The following is a 22360-nucleotide window of genomic DNA, read 5'->3' as shown; positions in this document are numbered from 1 at the left end:
GATGATGCCACTGCTGGAAAGAACCAGTGACGGAGGCAACAGAAGCGGGAGAACCAGCGATGGTGGTGGCAGCAGAAGGAACATGAAGCCAGTCCAACTCCCAAAGACCCTGAGAATCACGGCGGCGAGGGCCAGCCCCAACCAGAGTGTGCGTATGACGGTCCTGGACAGAACAAGAGTCAACGTCAAGGATAACGCGACAACCAGAATCCGTAAGTTGACCAGCAGAAAACAAATTCATGGTAAGTCGAGGAACATGAGCAACATCAGGAACAGAATAAGAAGGAGTAGTAAGATTGCCTCTACTAGCAACAGAAAGGGGAGTACCATCAGCAGTGAGGACATGAATAGGAGAATCGAGTGATCTAAGAGAGGACAAAATGGAAGAATGAGAAGACATATGAAAAGAAGCTCCAGAGTCCAGAACCCATGAGGATGTACCTGACTGTGTAGAGGGTGATCGCTCAGTGCGGGAAGCATCAGTCACAGAACCAGCAGTACCCGTCGAGGAAGAACCTGAAGCCGCAAGCAGACGCTTAAGTCTCAGAATATCCTGCTCAGTCAAAGCAATGGCTGAAGCTATCGAGGTAGATGACGAAGTCCCTGAAGATGATGATCGAGCCTTGCGCAGGTGTTTCTTCTTCGTGTAGCACTGAGACTCAAGATGACCATCATTGTTGCAATAGGCGCAATGTGGACGGGGGCGACCTGAGCCTCCAGAAGGAGTGGGCAAGAGCGGCGGAGCACTCGAGCGAGAAGGGGTCGGTGGAGCAAGTGGCGTAGAAGCACGAGTAGTAAGCACAGAGGGAACCTCCAGCAAACCAGCACCACGTAAGCGAGTCTCCTCAGCACGAATCTCAGAAAGCGCCTCCATGAGAGAAATACGGCCACGAGCAAACAACTGAGCACGCCGGGGCTCAAACTCCTTACGGAGCCGAGACAAGAACTCATAGACGCGATGAAACTCCAAATTAGCCTGGACAGCCTGGCAACAGGGGCAGGTACGACACCCAGCACTACGAAGAGAATCAAGCTGGCGCCAGATAGCAGAACTCTGTGCATAGAAGTCATCAACAGAAGAGTCACCCTGCTGAAGAGCATGCTCCTGACGGACCACAGAGAGGTATAAGGCATCACCAGAGGGCTGATAGCGCTCACGAAGACGGGTCCACATCTCAAAGACAGTAGAAAGACCCAGAAATTCAGAGGCAAACTGAGGCAGAACACTAGCAGTGAGAACAGCGGCAGCACGAGCATCATCATCAAGCCACTGGGTGTAAACAGACAGAGCACCATGATACGTCTGAAGAGCCTCCTCATAAGCCAAAACCCTCTCATCATAAGCACAATCAGCAGCATCATCAGCAACCTTAGCCGCATCCTTGGCGGCCTGATTAGCATCCGTAGGAAGAACCGATGGAGTTGGCGGAGTAGGGGCCACCGGAGGAACTGGACGTGGCGGACAGCAGACCTCGCCAGAAAGAACACCCCAAAGACGGATGCCACGCATGTGAATGCGCATGAAGCCAGTAAACTCGGTGTAGTTAGTACCATCAAAGATCACCGGACAGCGAGGAACAGCAACATAGCCCGATGCAGCAGACATTTCTTTTCTTTTTTTTTTATTTTTTTTTAGCAGAGATCGATGAAGAGGCAGCTGGCAATCGGCGGCTGAAGAACCGCAGAGTCAAGGGCCGGCGGCAGCTGCGTTGATTGGAGCCAGGAGCAGGAGATCAGACCGGCTCTGATCTGAGTCCACACCGGATCAGGCCGGCTGGGATCAGGCCAGCTGGGAGCGATCCTGCCTGGGAGCGATCCTGCCTGGGAACGAGGAGCGGGAGAGGAAGAGCGGGCCGGCTGGGATCGCTCCTGCCTGGAGAACGAGGAGCGGGAGAGGACGATCGGGCCGGCTGGGAGCGATCTGAGCTGAGATCGAGGAGCCGGACGGAGATCGAGGAGCCCAGACGAGATCGATCCGATCCGAACGGGAGAGAGAGATAAGCCAGAAGAGATCAATAGCACGAGTTGCAGCGTGCAAAAAATTGACCTAGCTCTAATACCATGTTAGGAATAAGCAACTTATCTTTCCATGAGGCCATAGGCCGATATATATATACATGTACAGGTGTGGAACATATGCAGGAAACCCCTCATACAACGGGATAAATACAAAGGGGTACATGACTTATATTATAACTCTAACAGAACCAACTGCGGGACGCTGTTGCCGCATTGCAGGAACCGAAAAAGTCACCCACTGGTAACATTTACTTTAAAGAATGATGGTTACCATATAGTGTGCGGCGTGGCTGCAGATCTAACAATAGATGTTGCAGATGAATCCAGAGAAAATCCGGAGGACCAGCATGTCGTGCGACAGCTAGAGGCTGGCAAACGCGTGCTGACTGAGGTTAGGCGGGAGAAAAACAATCTCCAAGACGCCAATATCAAGCTGAGCGTGGAACTGAAAGACGTTCAAGCCTAGCTTGCAGACTCCAAGAAGGAGAATAGGCGGCTTCGGCGCGGCATTTTCAGCAAGTTCTTGAACGAATCCTTTTGAAGGAGTTCGGCGAAGAAGCCGACTAACAGCGTTATGTCTATAGGTATGCTGACGGATCGTCCCACGGAGGAAATTCCCGGGTCTATGGGTGATCTTCTATCCGGGCTCTCACATCTGCACGAACAAGTTTGGCAGGTGATGCAAGGTGTTTCCCAGGCCTTGTGGCCATCCGTCTCCCTGCCAGAGGGCATTGCAGAGCTTATGGAGAAGCTCAAGGGAGCACGGCGGCGCTTCTGATTATGGAAGATATCGGCCTGCCGACAAGGTGCTAGAGAAGCCTGGGCCATGGTGAAGACGTGATATACCAAGGCTGACCCAAATCACATGGCCGAGGTCGGACCTGTGGGGCCTGACAGAAAAGAGATCCCCGTTAGCTTAGTTTATGGGCAAGTAGAATTAGCCGCAGAGTATTCCCAATAGGATTGTAGGCTAGACCGCCTGTTGGATGGTATAGAAGATGAATTTAGTCAGTCTGCATGACTATGTAATTAAAGTGACATATACAATGCCTTCTAGTCGGATTGTAGATCATTTGTCTTGGCGGACCTTTTCGCTTCAACCTCGGGACCCGATAGTCCGGAGTGTATCCGAATACCCGCTCAGTTATATAAGAACCGGGGTATGCGTGGATACCAGGTGTAGGGGTCATTAGTGCTTGAACGGACAAGTGCCCAACTAGTTATGTTATATTACATGGGTAGTAAGAAACATCTTCCAGGGAGAATAGTTCTGTTAAGGGTTCCTTTCCCTGGGTATGCATGCCCTAAAGTGCATGTCCGGACTGCGATAAAAAACGCAGGAAAAAAACATCTGGGGCAGATATGGAAAATAAAAAATCATCTTTCGTTCACCGACCAAATATTCCCTTAAGAATGCTAGATTTCGGCTTCACCCAGTCTGAGGTACACATCCGGCTGTCCCGGCAGTAACAATCGCAGAGGTGCTCCCCTTATGCCCTAGCCGAATTAACGGGAATGTAGGGCACAAATACAAGAGCCAGGCAACCCAACTTGGCCAAAACTTAAGTCATATCGATGCATATAATGGCGAAAAAAGGTACATGCGGAAGCATAACACATGTGCGGGGCATGAGGCCCAGATAAATAATTAAGCTTCTGTAAAAGAAGCCCCCAGGTATGACGAGTGCGGCTAGCGCATCTATAGTGTGCAAGCGAGGCACAAGTTGGCCCGTGAAGGCCTAGGGAAAGAATAAAAGAAAGAAAGAAAGAAAAACAAGACAGATAATATATATGCAAAAAATTGACAGAGGAAGGGGACGAACATAGAGTCTGGCGCTAGGCATAGAATCTTTGGAGTCTGGTCGCGTTCCATGGGTTCGGCTCGAGTCGATTAGTCGATGCATCCCGCAGTCGGTACGCTCCACCGGTCAGAACTTGGTCAATAATGAAGGGACCTTTCCATTTGGGCTCGAGCTTGTTCTTTTTCTTATCCGGCAGGCATAGAACTAGTTCTCCAACGTTATAAGTTTTGGCCTGTACTTCTCTACTTTGGTATCTGCGAGCCTGTTGCTGATAGAATGCGGAACGGGCTTTTGCTACGTCGCGATCCTCCTCCAGGGTGTCCAGACTGTCCTGCCGATCGAGCTCGGCTTCTCTTTCTTCGTACTTGCACACCCGAGGTGAGTCATGAGTTATGTCGCGGGGCAAGACTGCCTCCGCGCCGTACACCATAAAGAAGGGTGTATATCCGGTACTATGGTTCGGCGTGGTCCGCAGCCCCCAGAGTACGGAGTCGAGCTCCTCTACCCAGTGCGTGTTAGACTCCATTAAGGAACGCACTAGTCTGGGTTTAATGCTGCTCATTATAAGACCGTTTGCTCGCTCAACTTGGCCATTGGTCTGTGGGTGATAGACTGAAGCATAATCGAGCTTGATGCCCATTTTGCTGCACCAGAGTTTTACCTCATCGGCAGTGAAGTTTGTGTCATTGTTAGTGATGATGCGGTGGGGGACGCCATAACAGTGTACGACCCCAGATATGAAGTCTATCACCGGTCCAGATTTGACTATTTTAACAGGTTTGGCCTCTATCCATTTGGTGAATTTATCCACCATGACTAGTAAGTATTTTTTCTTGTGGGTTCCCCCTTTAAGGGGTCCAACCATGTCAAGCCCCCAGACCGTGAAGGGCCACATAATGGGGATTGTTTGGAGGGCGGTGGGTGGCATGTGGCTTTGATTTGCAAAGAGCTGGCAACCGGCGCAATGTTGGACCAAGTCCTGTGCATCTGCCCGGGCCGTTGGCCAATAGAATCATGTACGGATGGCCTTGCTTACAAGGGCCCGGGCTGCGGCATGGTGACCGCCGAGTCCGACGTGAATTTCTGCCAAAAGGTTCCGCCCTTCCTCTTCGGAGATGCACCTTTGAAGGACTCCGGTAGTGGTTTTTTTAATACAATTCTCCCTCATGGACCTTGTAGGCCTTAGATGGCCGCACTATGCAGCGTGCCTCGTTTTGGTCCTCCGGAAGTTCCTGCCTAGTTAGGTAGGCCAGGAATGGTTCTGTCCACGGGGCTATGATGGCCATTATTACGTGCGCTGAAGGTGTTATTTCGGTGGCGGAGCCTCTGATTGTGTCAGAGTGTTCGGTATCGGGTATTTTCGCCGGGTTCAGACTATTGTTACTGGTGTCCCCTTCCCATACTACGGATGGCTTGAATAGCCTCTCCAGAAATATGTTGGGGGGAACCGCATCGCGTTTTGCACCGATGCGAGCGAGGATATCCGCCGCCTGGTTGTTTTCCCGAGCCACATGGTGAAATTCGAGCCCCTCGAACCGAGCTGACATTTTTAGGACGAAGTTTCGATAGGCCGCCATTTTCAGATCCTTGGCGTCAAAGTCTCCATTTATTTGGGATATTGCGAGGTTTGAATCCCCATGCACCTCCAGGCGTTGAATGCCCATGGAGACTGCCATCCGAAGACTGTGCAACAAAGCTTCATATTCGGCTGCATTGTTGGAGTCTGTATTCAATATTTGCAGTACATACTGAACGGTATCTCCGGTTGGGGACGTCAGGACGACGCCAGCCCCTAGACCAGCCATCATTTTAGAACCATCGAAGTGCATGATCCAATTGGAGTATGCGCCATACTCTTTAGGGAGTTCGGCCTCCGTCCATTAGGCGACAAAGTCGGCCAATACTTGCGACTTAGTGGCTCGTCAAGGTTTGTATGTTATGTCGAACGGGAGGAGCTCAATGGCCCATTTAGCAATCTGGCCCGTAGCGTCACGGTTGTTTATAATATCATTAAGTGGCACTTCTGAGGCTACTGTAATCGAACACTCTTGAAAGTAGTGTCGCAGCTTCCGGGATGCTATGAATACCGCATAGGCTATCTTTTGATAATGTGGGTACCGTGATTTGCATGGAGTGAGGACAGTGGAGACATAGTATACCGGCTTTTGAAGAGGAAATTTATGTCCGTCAGCTTCTCGTTCGACGACGAGCACCGCGCTTACAACTTGATGAGTTGCCGCAATGTACAACAACATTGGTTCGCCGATGTTTGGCGCGGCCAGGATTGGGTTGGTTGCCAAAATGGCCTTTATTTCTTCCAATCCGGCTGTGGCAGCATTCGTCCACTCAAAGTGTTCGGTGGACCGAAGGAGGCGATAAAGGGGTAAAGCCTTTTCTCCTAAGCGGGAGATAAAGCGGCTTAGAGCCGCCACGCATCCAGTTAACTTCTGGATTTGTTTGAGGTCTGTTGGGGTAGCCAACTGTGACAAAGCTCGGATTTTGGCCGGATTAGCTTCAATACCTCTAGTGGAGAAAATGAAACCCAGGAGCTTTCTGTCTGGTACACCGAAAATGCATTTTTCCAGATTGAGCTTGATGTCGTATGTTCGGAGGTTGTCGAATGTGAGCCTCAAGTCGTCTATCAAAGAGTCGACGTGTTTGGTTTTGACGACCACATCGTCTATGTATGCCTCTACTGTTTTGCCAATTTGTTTCTCCAGACATGTCTGAATCATGCGCTGATATGTTGCACCGGTGTTTTTGAGCCCAAAAGGCATTGTGTTGAAACAGAAGGGACCGTATGGTGTGATGAATGCCGTTGCGGCTTGGTCGGACTCCGCCATCTTGATTTGGTGGTAACCGGAGTATGCGTTGAGGAAACACAATGACTCATGTCCTGCGGTAGCATCAATAATTTGATCGATGCGGGGGAGGGGGAAGGGATCCTTTGGGCAAGCTTTATTGAGGTCCTTGAAATCGACACAAAGGCGCCAGGATTTATCCTTCTTTGGTACCATCACCAGGTTTGCTAGCCAGTCCGGGTGTTTTATTTATCTGATGAATCCGGCCTCCAATAACTTGGCTAGTTCCTCTCCCATGGCCTGTCCCTTAGGTTCGGAGAAACGCCGAAGAGCTTGCTTGACCTGCTTGAATCCCTTTAGGATATTGAGGCTATGCTCGGCAGCCTGCGTGAGATTCCTGGCATGTCTGACGGATGCCTGGCGAATATGTCCCAATTCTCACGCAGGAACTCTCGTAGTGCGGCGTCCACGGCGGGGTCTAACTGTGCCCCGATGGAGGCTGTTTTTGTAGGGTCCGTTGGATGGACTTGGAATTTGACTATTTCATCCGCTGGTTTAAAAGAGGTGGACTTGGATCTCTTATCGAGTATCACGTCATCCCTGTCCACTGTGGAGCGTAGCGTGGTTAATTCCTCGACCAAGAGGGCTTCGGATGCCTCGAGGGCTAGTGCGGCTGTTTTGTTTTCGGCGCGGAGTGTTGTGTCCAGATCACTGGCGAGGGTGATGATTCCGTTGGGCCCGGGCATTTTGAGCTTCATGTACCCATAATAGGGTACGGCTTGGAAGATCGTGAATGCCTCACGTCCTAAAAGGGCGTGGTATCCACTGCTGAACGGGGCCACTTGAAATGTAATTTCTTCGGACCTATAATTCTCTGGCGTACCGAATACCACATCTAGTGTGATTTTCCCGGCGCATCGTGCCTCCCGACTGGGTATGATTCCCCTGAAGGTTGTGCTACTTTGCTCAATGTGGTTCTAGTCTATTTCCATTTTTGAAGAGTTTCCTCATAAATGAGGTTTAATCCGCTGCCGCCGTCCATGAGTACTTTGGTGAGTCAAAAGCCGTCCACAATTGGGCTGAGGACCAGTGCGGCTGGTACTCGGGCTGTTCGGAATTTAGGTTCGTCACTGGCATTGAAAGTGATAGCCGTGTCACTCCATGGATTTATTGCTGCTACGTGGCAGATTTCGGCCATGCTGCGGAGTGTTCCACTACAGGAAACAAGAGATTTGCCGTCAGTATAGTTCTTTGCCGTCAGCATTTCATCGGGCCAGACGGCAAAGACTAATTTTGCCGACAGCGGCTGACGGCAAAGAATAACTGATGGCAAATCCATACTTTGCCGTCTTTAGAAAAACCACAGACGGCAAAGAATCTTTGCCGTCTGTGATTTTTTTTACAGACGGCAAAGAAAGCTCTTTGACGTCTGTAAAAAAAATTACAGACGGCAAAGAGTCTTTGCCGTCTGCGATTTTTCTTACAGATGGCAAAATGTCTTTGCCGTCTGTGATTTTTTTACAGATGGCAAAGAGAGCTCTTTGTCGTCTATAAAAAAAATCGCAGACGGCAAAGAGAAAGCACAGCACACGGATCGATCCCACGGATCGATGACATGGCGTGATCTGCACCGCCCGCACCCGCCCGTGTCTCTCACCACGCGCGCCCCACCCACCTATCCCATTAGTCTCTCTCTATCTTATCCCCAAGGCCCACCATGATCTATCCCACGCCGACCCCATCCTTGTCTCGATCCCCTTCTTCTCTGCCGCACACCGCACGCCCGGTCCAGGCCTCCTCCTCATCCACTGCTCGTCAACCGCCGTGGTCGATCCCGCCTCGCCGTCGCCTGAGCCAAGGATGGCGCCGGATCCTCCTCCTCCCCTGCTTGTCAGCCCCTGCCGCTCGACCCCACCTCGCCGTCGCCTGAGCCGGAGGCCGCCGCTGGGTCCTCCTCCTCCTCCTCCCCGCCCGTGACCCGGCGCCTCCTCCTCCTTCCCTGCTTGTCGACCGCTGCTGGTCGACCCCGCCTCGCCGGCGCGGGATCCTCCTCCCCGCCCGCGACCCCACGGCTCCTCCCCTGCTCGTCAACCACCGCCACCCTTCGACACGGCGGTGTCGTTGCTTTGTCAACAGCTTGCTGGAGCTCCTCTGCAGCACAACCTCCCGCCTGGTCGACCCCGCCTCGCCGCTGCCTAAGCCGGAGGCAGCAGAGGGATCCTCCTCCTCCCCGTCCGTGACCCCACACCTCCTGATCCAGGGCTCCATGGCGCCATGGTCAAATCCTCCCGAAGACCACCATTCGCCTCCTCGAGCTCGAGGACCGCTCTTGGATCTACGCTGGCAAGGGCCAGTTCATCCATTTTGTAATAGTTTTTTGGTGATGTTTCATTCGTCCGCTCGTCTTGTAAATGGAGAACATTATATCGTGTAAATACTGTGATGATGGATATATAGTACTATGTAAGTAGAGTACTTCTGTCATGTAAAAATCCATTCTTTTATCATCGCTGTGAAAGATTTTCCCTACGCATTCAGCCATCTACAGCCCATGCACTTGTACTGTTTGTTTCATTTTTTATTTAAAAATATTAGCTTTGCCGTCTGGGTATATGAGGATGACGGCAAAGACATAGACTAGCTGACGGCAAAGTACTTGATGCTGTCCGTCAGCGCGACTGCTCCGTCTGTTGGCATATTTTTGCCGTCTGGATAGTCCGCTAATGGCAAACCCTATTGACTGACGGCAAACTCTTTGCCGTCATCCCGACAAATAGCAGACAGCAAAGTATTCTTTGCCGACTTATCTTTGCCGTCTGAATTTGCCGTCTGCTTCCTGACGGCAAAGTCTTTGCCGTCTGGAATCAGGTCTTTGTCGTCTGTGATCCATAGATGGCAAATTACCTGTTTCCTGTAGTGTTTGCTTGTACCTATTATTTGACGCGAAGGTCTCAAAGACTGTTAACACCGTATTGTTATCCACGGGATGGTGCTATGTGGCATTTGTGATAAGAAGATCCTCACCACCTTTGGCCACCTGCCGGAGTATCCAACATGCTCTAAGGCTGTGCGTTGGTATTGTATCCGTTGTACTATGAATTTTGCAGGGTCCGTTAAGCCATCCCTCCAGTACGGTCCCATGCCCTGTAGAGGGTTTTTGTTTCTTTGCAACTAGCTCGGGTGTCTTATGATAGTGCACCCTTTTACTTCGGACTTGGTGTATATTCGGAGCCGGATTATCCCAAAATTTCGTTTCGGTTTCCCACGCGCTTCCCATCGCACAATACTTTCGTACTATGGACGCCAAGTCAGCGAAGCGTGATATGTCATGGCGACTTAAGGCGTTAATGATTCCCTTGTCCGTGCAATTATTGCAGAAAAGCGAGACTGCATCTTCCTCGCGACAGTCCTTAACCTTGTTCACAAGGACGGATCTGGCCCAATAATGATGTACTGTTTCATGGGGCTCTTGCCTAATGTGGGAAAGATCGTTTATGTCTGGGTGGGTGGGTGGATTTGAGTCTGAAACCCTACCCGATCTAAGACCCAGGGGCCGAGGAGTTTCCAATCTTGGAAGTTCGGGTTCCGGAGTGTTGCCCGATAAGTCTGGCCCGCTGCCTGATTCTAGGTTCAGGGCTAGGGTGATGTCCTCCGTAAGCGGGTATCCAGCTCGGAGAGCTCAGGAATCCAGACATAGTTAGTCCTCAAAATAGAGGAGGAGTTGTCGCATTGTTCCTCCACCACCGCAACGTGATGGGTGACCGGTGGAGAGTTAATGTCCCTTTGATCGGGTTTAAGCCCAATCCGATCATAGTCTGTAGCGACTCCCAAGGTGGCGATGCAATCCAAGAGTTCGTTTAGGGAAGAGAGCTCCATTGGATCCATCTTCTCGGCGAATTCCGAGCCGACGTGGAGGTTGTTTTTGATGACCCGAGAAGTCATCGTCATTGCAGCGGCCGAACATGCAGTCATGACGAAATTGCCTAGCCGAAGAGTTTGGCCGACAGCCAGAGCTGCTTCGGTGGTAATGTTGTTTTTAACAATGAGATGAGGCATCCTTCCTTACAGTGACGTCACAGAGGAACTCTCAATTAAAGCACCAATGTCGGTGTCAAAACCGGCGGATCTCGGGTAGGGGGTCCCGAACTGTGCATCTAAGGCGGATGGTAACAGGAGGCAGGGAACACGATGTTTTACCCAGGTTCGGGCCCTCTTGATAGAGGTAAAACCCTACGTCCTACTTGATTTATTCTTGATGATATGAGTATTACAAGAGTTGATCTACCACGAGATCGGAGAGGCTAAACCCTAGAAGCTAGCCTATGGTATGATTGTATGTTGTCCTACGGACTAAAACCCTCTGGTTTATATAGACACCGGAAAGGGATAGGGTTACACAAGGTCGGTTACAAAGGAGGACATATACATATCCGTATTGCCTAGCTTGCCTTCCACGCCAAGTAGAGTCCCATCCAGATACGAGACGAAGTCTTCAATCTTGTATCTTCATAGTCCAACAGTCCGGCCAAAGGATATAGTCCGGCTGTCCGGAGACCCCCCCTAATCCAGGACTCCCTCAGCAGCAAAGTAGCATAAGTATTTCCCTCAGTTTTGAGAACCAAGGTATCAATCCAGTAGGAGGCCACGCACGAGTCCCTCGTACCTACACAAACAAATAAATCCTCGCAACCAATGTGATAACGGGTTGTCAATCCCTACACGGTCACTTACGAGAGTGAGATCTGATAGATATGATAAGATAATTTTTTTGGTATTTTTATGATAAAGATGCAAAGTAAAATAAAAGGCAATAAAAATAACTAAGTATTGGAAGATTAATATGATGGAAGATAGACCCGGGGGCCATAGGTTTCACTAGTGGCCTCTCTCGAGAGCATAAGTATTCATGGCGGTAAACAAATTACTGTTGAGCAATTGATAGAATTGAGCATAATTATGAGAATATCTAGGTATGATCATGTATATAGGCATCATGTCCGAGACAAGTAGACCGACTCCTGCCTGCATCTACTACTATTACTCCACACATCGATGGCTATCTAGCATGCATCTAGAGTATTAAGTTCAAGAGAACAGAGTAACACTTTAAGCAAGATGACATGATGTAGAGGGATAAACTCATGCAATATGAAATAAACCCCATCTTGTTATCCTCGATGGCAACAATACAATATGTGCCTTATTGCCGCTACTGTCACTGGGAAAGGACACCGCAAGATTGAACCCAAAGCTAAGCACTTCTCCCATTGCAAGAAACATCAATCTAGTAGGCCAAACCAAACTGATAATCCGAAGAGACTTGCAAAGATAACCAATCATACATAAAAGAATTGACAGAAGATTCAAATATTGTTCATAGATAAACTTGATCATAAACCCACAATACATCAGTCTCAACAAACACACCGCAAAAGAAGATTACATCGAATAGATATCCACAAGAGATGGGGGGACTTTGTATTGAGATCCAAAAAGAGAGAATAAGCCATCTAGCTAATAACTATGGACCCGTAGGTCTGAGGTAAACTACTCACACTTCATTGGAAGGGCTATGGTGTTTATGTAGAAGCCCTTCATGATCGATGCCCCCTCTGGCGGAGCTCCAGAACAGGCCCCAAGATGGGATCTCGTGGATATAGAAAGTTACGGCGGTGGAATTAGGGTTTTGGCTTCGTATCTGGTAGATTGGGGGTACGTAGGTATATATAGGAAGAAGGAGTACGTCGGTGGAGCAACAGGGGGCCCATGAGGGTGGAGGGCGCGCCCAGGGGGGTAGGCGCGTCCCCTACCTCGTGGCCTCCTGGTTGATGTCTTGACATACGGTCCAAGTCCTCTGGATCATGTTCGTTCAATAAATCACGTTCCCGAAGGTTTCATTCCGTTTGGACTCCGTTTGATATTCTTTTTCTGCGAAACCCTAAAAGAGGCAAAAAAACAGCAATTCTGGGTTGGGCCTCCGGTTAATAGGTTAGTCCCAAAAATAATATAAAGTGTATAATAAAGCCCAATAATGTCCAAAACAAAATATAATATAGCATGGAACAATCAAAAATTATAGATACGTTGGAGACGTATCAAGCATCCCCAAGCTTAATTCCCGCTTGTCCTCGAGTAGGTAAATGATAAAAACAGAATTTTTGATGTGGAATGCTACTTGAAATAATTTCAATGTAATTCTCTTAATTGTGGTATGAATATTCAGATCCGAAAGATTCAAGACAAAAGTTTAATATTGACATAGAAATAATAATACTTTAAGCATACTAACTAAGCAATTATGTCTCTTCAAAATAACATGGCCAAAGAAAGTTATCCCTACAAAATCATATAGTCTGGCTATGCTCCATCTTCACCACACAAAGTATTCAAATCATGCACAACCCCGATGACAAGCCAAGCAATTTTTTCATACTATTAATGTTCTCAAACTTTTTCAATCTTCACGCAATACATGAGCGTGAGCCATGGACATAGCACTATAGGTGGAATAGAATGGTGGTTGTGGAGAAGACAAAAAGGGAGAAGATAGTCTCACATCAACTAGGCGTATCAACGGGCTATGGAGATGTCCATCAATAGATATCAATGTGAGTGAGTAGGTATTGACATGCAACGGATGCACTAGAGCTATAAATATATGAAAGCTCAACAAAAATAAACTAAGTGTGTGTGCATCCAACTTGCTTGCTCATGAAGACCTACGACATTTTGAGGAAGCCCATCGTTGGAATATACAAGCCAAGTTCTATAATGAAAAATTCCCACTAGTATATGAAAGTGATAACATAGGAGAGTCTCTATTATAAAGATTATGGTGCTACTTTGAAGCACAAGTGTGGAAAAAAAGGATAGTAGTATTGCCGCTTTTTATATATATTTTTGGGCCTTCTTTTTTTGGCCTTTCTCTTTTTTTATTTTTTATTTGGGACAATACTCTATGAATGATGATCATCACACTTCTATTTATTTACAACTCAATGACTACAACTCGATACTAGAACAAAGTATGACTCTATATGAATGCCTCCGGCGGTGTACCGGGATAGCAATGATGCATGAGTGACTTATATGAAAGAATTATGAACGGTGGCTTTGCCACAACTAAAATGTCAACTACATGATCATGCAAAGCAATATGACAATGATGGAGCGTGTCATGATAAATGGAATGGTGGAAAGTTGCATGGCAATATATCTCAGAATGGCTATGGAAATGCCATGATAGGTAGGTATGGTGGCTGTTTTGAGGAAGGTATATGGTGGGTGTATGATACCGGCGAAAGGTGCGCGGTATTAGAGAGGCTAGCAATGGTGGAAGGGTGAGAGTGCGTATAATCCATGGACTCAACATAAGTCATAAAGAACTCACATACTTATTGCAAAAATCTATTAGTTATCGAAGCAAAGTACTACACGCATGCTCCTAGGGGGATAGATTGGTAGGAAAAGACCATCACTCGTCCCCGACCGCCACTCATAAGGACGACAATCAATAAATACATCATGCTCCGACTTCTTAACATAACGGTTCATCATACATGCATGCTATGGGAATCACAAACTTGAACACAAGCATTTCTCAAATTCACAACTACTCAACTAGCACGACTCTAATATCACCATCTCCATATCTCAAAACAATTATCAAGTTTCAAAATTCTCATAGTATTCAACACACTCATAAGAAAATTTTATTTATTTAATCTTGAATGCCTCAAATAATTAAAGCAAATTATCATGTTGTTTTGTAGGACTCTCAAAATAATCTAAGTGAAGCATGAGTGAACAATGGTTTCTATAAAACAAATCTACCGACATGCTCTAAAAGATATACGTGAAGCACTAGAGCAAAAACTATATAACTCAATAGATATAAGTGAAGCACATAGAGTATTCTAATAATTTCCGAATCATGTGTGTCTCTCTCAAAAAGGTGTGTGCAGCAAGGATGATTTTGGAAAACTAACAAATAAAGACTCAAATAATACAAGACGCTCCAAGCAAAACACATATCATGTGGTAAATAAAAATATAGCTCCAAGTAAAGTTACCGATAGAAGTAGACGAAAGAGGGGATGCCTTCCGGGGCATCCCCAAGCTTTGGATTTTAGGTGTCATTAGATTATCTTGGGGGTTCCATGGGCATCCCCAGGCTTAGGCTCTTGCCACTCCTTGTTGCATAATACATCAAATCTTTACCCAGAACTTGAAAACTTCACAACACAAAACTTAAAGTAGAAAATCTCGTGAGCTCCGTTAGCGAAAGAAAACAAAACACCACTTCAAGGTACTGTAATGAACTCATTATTTATTTATATTGGTGTTAAACCTACTGTATTCCAACTTCTCTATGGTTTATAAACTATTTTACTAGCTACAGATTCATCAAAGTAAGCAAACAACACACGAAAAACAGAATCTGTCAAGAACAGAACAGTCTGTAGTAATATGTAGCTAACGCAAGATCTAGAGCCCCAAAAATTCTAAAATAAATTTCTGGACGTGAGGAATTTATCTATTAATTATCTGAAAAAAGAATTAACTAAATATCACTTTCCAAATAAAAATGGCAGCAGTTCTCGTGAGCGCTAAAGTTTCTGTTTTATACAGCAAGATTAACAAGACTTTCCCCAAGTCTTCCCAATGGTTCTACTTGGCACAAACACTAATTAAAGACAAAAACACAACCAAAAGAGAGTCTTGATAAATTATTTATTACTAAACAGGATCAAAAATCAAGGAATAAAAATAAAATTGGGTTGCCTCCCAACAAGCGCTATCGTTTAACGCCCCTAGCTAGGCATAAAAAGCAAGGATAGATCTAGGTGATATCATCTTGGGTTTTTAAATTTTTTTTGTGGAGTTATGCTCGAATCCGGGAGGTTCCTTACGTTTACCCTCATATTCGGATATTTTGAGATCTAAAGAATCCAAATGCTTATTGCAAAGGGTAATCAACATATTCATGCGGTGGAGATTCCCGCTAACACTCTTAAGAGGTTCAAGAGATTTTTGTAAGATCTGGGTTACTTCACAAATTTTCTCGAAAATTTGCGTTTCTTATTGGGTATGATGATGCCCCTTTTGTTGGGGTAGTGTTCCCACTATACCCTCTATAATTTCATGTGCAATACTGGGATCAATTTCAATAAAATTGCCTTTGGCAACGCAATCCAAGAGTTGTCTATGAGATAGATTTAATCCAACATAAAAGTTGCGAAGCAGAATTCTAAAATTCACCTCTAGGGTGCAATTACGATAAAAGCCCATCATTCTAAACCAAGCATCTTTTAAGTTTTCTCCTTATCTTTGTTTGAAGTGAAGAACCTCAAACTCGGGAGACAAAGGGGAAGATAGGGGACTAGCCATAACGATAAGCAAGCAATCCAACACACAAGCAAACGAGGGATGGGCAAAAAGAAGAAAATAGAGAAAGAGAGGGAGGATAGAGAGAGAGAGGGCGAATAAAACGACAAGGGTGAAGTGGGGGAGAGGAAAACGAGAGGCAAATGGCAAATAATGTAATGCGGGAGATAAGGGTTGTGATGGGTACTTGGTATGTTGACTTTTGCGTAGACCTCCCCGGCAACGGCGCCAGAAATCCATCTTGCTACCTCTTGAGCACTTGCGTTGGTTTTCCCTTGAAGAGGAAAGGGTGGTGCAGAAAAGTAGCGTAAGTATTTCCCTTAGTTTTTGAGAACCAAGGTATCAATCCACTAGGAGGCCACGCATGAGTCCATCGTACCTACACAAACAAATAAATCCTCGCAACCAACCCGATAAGGGGTTGTCAATCCCTACACAGTCACTTATGAGAGTGAGATCTGATAGATATGATAAGATAATATTTTTGGTATTTTTATGATAAAGATGCAAAGTAAAATAGAAGGCAATAAAAATAACTAAGTATTGGAAGATTAATATGATGGAAGATAGACCCGGGGGGCATAGATTTCACTAGTGGCTTCTCTCGAGAGCATAAGTATTCACGGCGGGTAAACAAATTACTGTTGAGCAATTGACAGAACTGAGCATAATTATGAGAATAGCTAGGTATGATCATGTATATAGGCATCACGTCCGAGACAAGTAGACCGACTCCTGCCTGCATCTACTACTATTACTCCACACATCGACCGCTATCTAGCATGCATCTAGAGTATTAAGTTCAAGAGAACAGAGTAACACTTTAAGCAAAATGACATGATGTAGAGGGATAAACTCATGCAATATGAAATAAACCCCATCTTGTTATCCTCGATGGCAGCAATACAATACGTGCCTTGCTGCCCCTACTATCACTGGGAAAGGACACCACAAGATTGAACCCCAAGGCTAAGCACTTCTCCCATTGCAAGAAAGATCATTCTAGTAGGCCAAACCAAACTGATAATTCGAAGAGACTTGCAAAGATAACCAATCATACATAAAAGAATTCAGAGAAGATTCAAATATTGTTCATAGATAAACTTGATCATAAACCCACAATTCATCGGTCTCAACAAACACACCGCAAAAGAAGATTACATCGAATAGATCTCCACAAGAGAGGGGGAACTTTGTATTGAGATCCAAAAAGAGAGAAGAAGCCATCTAGCTAATAATTATTGACCCGTAGGTCTGAGGTAAACTACTCACACTTCATCGGAAGGGCTATGGTGTTGATGTAGAAGCCCTCCGTGATCGATGCCCCCTCCGGTGGAGCTCCGGAACAGCCCCCATGATGGGATCTCGTGGATACATAAAGTTACAGCGGTGGAATTAGGGTTTTGGCTCTGTATCTAGTAGTTTGGGGGTACATAGGTATATATAGGAAGAAGGAGAACGTCGGTGGAGCAACAGGGGGCCCACGAGGGTGGAGGGTGCGCCCCCTACCTCGTGGCCTCCTGGTTGATGTCTTGACGTAGGGTCCAAGTCCTCTGGATCATGTTCGTTCCAAAAATCACGTTCCCGAAGGTTTCATTCCGTTTGGACTCCGTTTGATATTCTTTTTCTGCGAAACCCTAAAATAGGCAAAAAAACAGTAATTCTGGGCTGGGCCTCCGATTAATAGGTTAGTCCCAAAAATAATATAAAAGTGTATAATAAAGCCCAATAATGTCCAAAACAGAATATAATATAGCATGGAATAATCAAAAATTATAGATACGTTGCAGACGTATCACCGCACTAGTGGCACAGAGGGAGGTCGGCGAAGAGGCAGTGGCAACGGCAGGACCGGGGATGGCAAGTCAGAGATTCCCCCGGCAGGGCCTGGTGCCGGCAAGGCGAGGCCCCCGGCAGAGTCTGACGCCATCAGGACGGGGCCCGTGCAGCCAAGTGAAGTGGTGCAGAAGAAGAACATGATGCAGCACCCGGTTTACTTTGTCAGCTCCCTCTTGCAGGGGGGCAGGTCAAGGTACTCCGGTGTGCAGAAATTGCTCTTCGGCCCCCTCATGGCCTCGAGGAAGCTGCGTCATTACTTCCAAGCCCACGAGATCACTGTCGTCACCCGCCTACCGTTGCAATGGATACTGCACAACCCAGATACAACCGGAAGGATTGTGGAGTGGGCCTTGGAGTTGTCAAGCTTTAGGTTGAAGTTTGAAAGTACTTCGACAATCTAGAGCAGAGTCTTGGCGGAGTTCATTGCAGAATGGACCTCAACGCCCGACGAAGAAATCCAGGAGACCGCTCTCCCCGACAAGGAAGCAAGTCGCGACTGGATCATGTACTTTGACGGGGCTTTCTCACTGCAAGGCGCCGGTGCCGGTGTGCTGCTTGTCGCACCCACCGGAGAGCACCTCAAGTATGTGATCTAGATGCACTTTCCCGGGGAGATGTCCACGAATAACACTGCTGAGTATGAGGGGCTGCTTGCCGGCCTTAGGATCGCGGCAGACCTCGTGGTGAAGAAGCTCATCGTTAGGGGTGATTCGCAGCTTGTCATCAGACAGGTTAACAAATATGACCAGAGTCCGTTGATGGAGGCCTACGTAGATGAGGTGAGGAAGCTGGAGGCGCGCTTCGACGGTATACAAGCGGAGCACGTTCCCCGAGTGGAGAACAACATCGCTGACTACCTATCAAAGCGCGCTGCATTTAAGCTACCTGTGGAACCAGGTACCTTTTTGCTTCGGTTAACTCAACCATCCGTCGAACCATCAATGGAGCAGAACAAGCGGAGGAAATCGGGCCCCGGCAGGTACTTCCCCACCGAGCCCCCAGGGGCCGCCGACAAGGGTGTTGGCGCGGATTCCGAGCCTGCCAAGGGGCAGCTAGCTCCGGCAGGGTGCCAAGCCCCGGCCGTAGAGACAGCTGCCCCCATGGCGGAAGAGATACCTTTGGTCCTTGCCGTCGAGCCCCAGGCTCCGGCATGGGCACAGCATACCATCTGTTTCCTCCAGACAGGGGAACTTCCTGAGGAGCAGGAAGAAGCGGAAAAAGTAGCCCGCTGGTCTGCCTTGTACCAGTTTGTCGATGATGTCCTGTACAGAAAAAGGCCAAACAACGTGAAATTGAAGTGCATCCCCGGGAGGAAGGACTAGAGCTGTTGGCAGAGATACATGGAGGCATATGTGGCTCCCACATAGGGTCGAGGGCCCTTGCTGGCAAGGCATTCCGGCAAGGCTTCTTCTGGTCCACCGCCCTCCAGCATGTGAAGGCACTAGTAACCAGGTGTGAAGCGTGCCAGTTCCATTCGAAGAAGCTTCATCAACCAGCTCAAGCCCTTTAAACAATCCCTCTCTCCTCGCCGTTTTCGGTCTGGGGGCTCGACATACTGGGCCCCTTCCCCCGTGCTATCAGGGGCTTTGAGTACTTGTACATTGCAATCGACAAGTTCACAAAGTGGCCGGAGGTGGAAGCAGTGAGGAAGGTGACAGCACTGTCAGCCGTCAAGTTCTTCAAGGGACTAGTCTGCCATTTTGGTGTGCCAAACAGAGTCATCACCGACAACGGTACGCAGTTCACAAGCCACACCATCATGCAGTACACCCAGGACCTCGGCAGCAAGGTTTGTTTCGCTTCCGTGGCCCACCCACGGAGCAACGGCCAGGCGGAGAGGGCAAACACTGAAGTGTTGTGAGGCCTGAGAACGAAGACTTTTGACAGGCTGCACAAGAGCGAAAGGCGCTGGATTGATGAGTTGCCGGCGGTTCTTTGGTCGATCAGAACAACGCCAAATCGAGCCACCGGCCAGACACCCTTTGCCCTGGTGTCGGTGTCAAAACCGACAGATCTCGGGTAGGGGGTCCCGAACTATGCGTCTAAGGCGGATGGTAACAGGAGGCAGGGGACACGATGTTTACCCAGGTTTGGGCCCTCTTGATGGAGGTAATACCCTACGTCCTGCTTGATTGATATTGATGATATGAGTATTACAAGAGTTGATCTACCACGAGATCGTAGAGGCTAAACCCTAGAAGTTAGCCTATGGTATGATTGTATATATCTACCGACTAGCCTGGCCTAGATTTATATAATGCACCAGAGGCCTAGGATAACAAGAGTCCTAGCCGAATACGCCGGTGGGGAGAAGTCCTTGTCTTGATCGCCAAGTCTTGTGGAATCTTCCTTGTATGCGGCAGCTGTCTGAACTGGCCCATGAGTATACAGCCATGGGGGTCCTCAGCCCAATCAAACAGATCGGGAGATGGCGTGGTGAGTACCCCCTAGTCCAGGACGCCGTCAGTAGCCCCCTAAACCATTCTTCAAGTTAGGGACGCTCCTTGATTCTTCCGAACTGTTCTTCATCTTCCGTCGTCGGTCTTGAAAACTGGTTCAACAAATCTTCTCATCTTCGATCTTGAGGATCGCCGAAGTGCATCCGAAGAGTTTACACGTCGGGTATCCGAGGAGCCCCTTTAAGTTTCCGGCCTTTATCAATGCCTTGTTATTTTTATGCCACACCTCGGGTTTTGGAGTTGTTCCCGGGAGGCAGTGTCCTCTTGCGTCCGGGCTCCAACACCGGACTACATTCGAGGTATCTTTTGCAGCCGAGCACCAATGATGGACTGCTTCCGAGCTCCAACGTCGGAATGTATCCGAGCTCCAACGCCGGATTGTGTCCAAGCTCCAACGCCGGACTATATCCAAGATGTCATAGATCATCTTGGTCCAAAAAAGTTGAAGGAGTTTAGCCGAGCTTAATGCCGGAAATGCCCTCTATGGAGCTAGCCGCTAGCGCCCGAGCTTTATGCCGGACTACTTCCAAGGTGGTGCACCACCCCACCCGCGGGCTGATTTTTTGTCAATATTTTTTATTGGTGCAATTTATTCTCTGCCGAGATATATAGCTAGTAGCCCTCAAGGTGTGTATCGGTCTAAAACCCGAGATGCACTTGAAGGATGACATAAAACCGCTGATCCCAGTAGCCGCTGAGACTCAGGTTGACTTGTAAAATCGGTCTGAGGACCAACTCCTAGCTCGGCGGAATACTTCGGGACACAAAAAGCGGTGTGCAGAGTCCTCGATACTCAGGTTGGGTGCGGCCGACCAACTTGAGGATCATAATCTCCTCGAAAACTATATTGCACTTAAATTTTCTGCACTGGATTGCCAATGCAGTAGCCCTCGAGACACTGGTCGGGTGGCAACACCAGATCATGGGATCGATACGCCCCTTTAATATTAGTAAATGATAAGCCCGAAGCCTAGTAGCCCCCGAGCCTTAATGCGGGCACGGGTGGACGAATTAAGGATCGATATCCAGAGTAAAATCACAAATTATGTGTAATGATTCTATGTATCCAAGTACTTTACATCATTAATGCTCAGATCCACATTGTACAAAACTTTGTTGACCAACCATCGGCTTCCACCTCCTCGGCCAGTAGCCGAGGAGTGTTTGTCCTACTTTATAAAGTCTTTATGAGCGCAAAGATTTACGACAAACAAGGCAATCTGGCCATACAGTTTTATAAACAAAGGTATGCAGAGAGATATGTTATATTATTGTTTAACATAAGAAATGTCTTCCAAAGAAAATTGTCCCGCTATCGGTTCCTTTCTTTGGGTTGTCATGCTAAGCATGGTCATGAAACCTCAGCTCTAATGTAAGAGCAAAATATTGAGGATTTAGTTTGGGAGGCCACTTACTAGCTCCCGGTAGTGTTCGGCGACAGTCGAGGTCGAGCCGTAAACACTTCGGCCAATGTTATGAATGGCCCGTCATTTAACACAGTCATCGGATCGCTGACCAGTTTACGCTTATTGTGACAGTCAGTTTTCGGCTTTCTCCACTGAGGTGCTTTACCATGTGAGCTGGAAGCACAATCGCAGTGGTTCTCCCTTTGCACACCTAGCCGAACAAAGCGGAACGTAGGAGGCAAGCGCAGGATCCGGGCAACCCAACTATTGACCGAAGACACAATTTGAAACCGATGCATCTATAGCAATATCCGAGAATGTTTTTGCCGAATCTCTAAAGGTGTCCGGGGTTGCACTGTGAGACTTGTGCTGAAAACACACAAATAGTTTGAAAGTTCCATAAGCTTGGAAAACCAAAAAGCGTCGGTAAAGACTTGACGTCTGAACAAGATCAAGTGTCTGGTGCCAATCCGAAAATTGACAAAAAAATTGTGCTTCTGTCATGCTTTAACATGACACATCCGATCTGAAGACTTCACGCGGGTCAGCCTACGGCTTCAAGCTCCTCATCCCAAAGGCAGAGTACTTCTTCGAGGTCAGTTTAGCAAACTAAACTCAAGCGGCTTTCAGAGAGAAGACAGGCTATC

This window comes from Triticum dicoccoides, chromosome 7A, assembly GCF_002162155.2.
Source record: "Triticum dicoccoides isolate Atlit2015 ecotype Zavitan chromosome 7A, WEW_v2.0, whole genome shotgun sequence".
NCBI classification, from domain to species: domain Eukaryota; kingdom Viridiplantae; phylum Streptophyta; class Magnoliopsida; order Poales; family Poaceae; genus Triticum; species Triticum dicoccoides.
The sequence above is the reverse complement of the archived record's forward strand: the minus strand, read 5'-3'. Positions refer to the sequence as shown.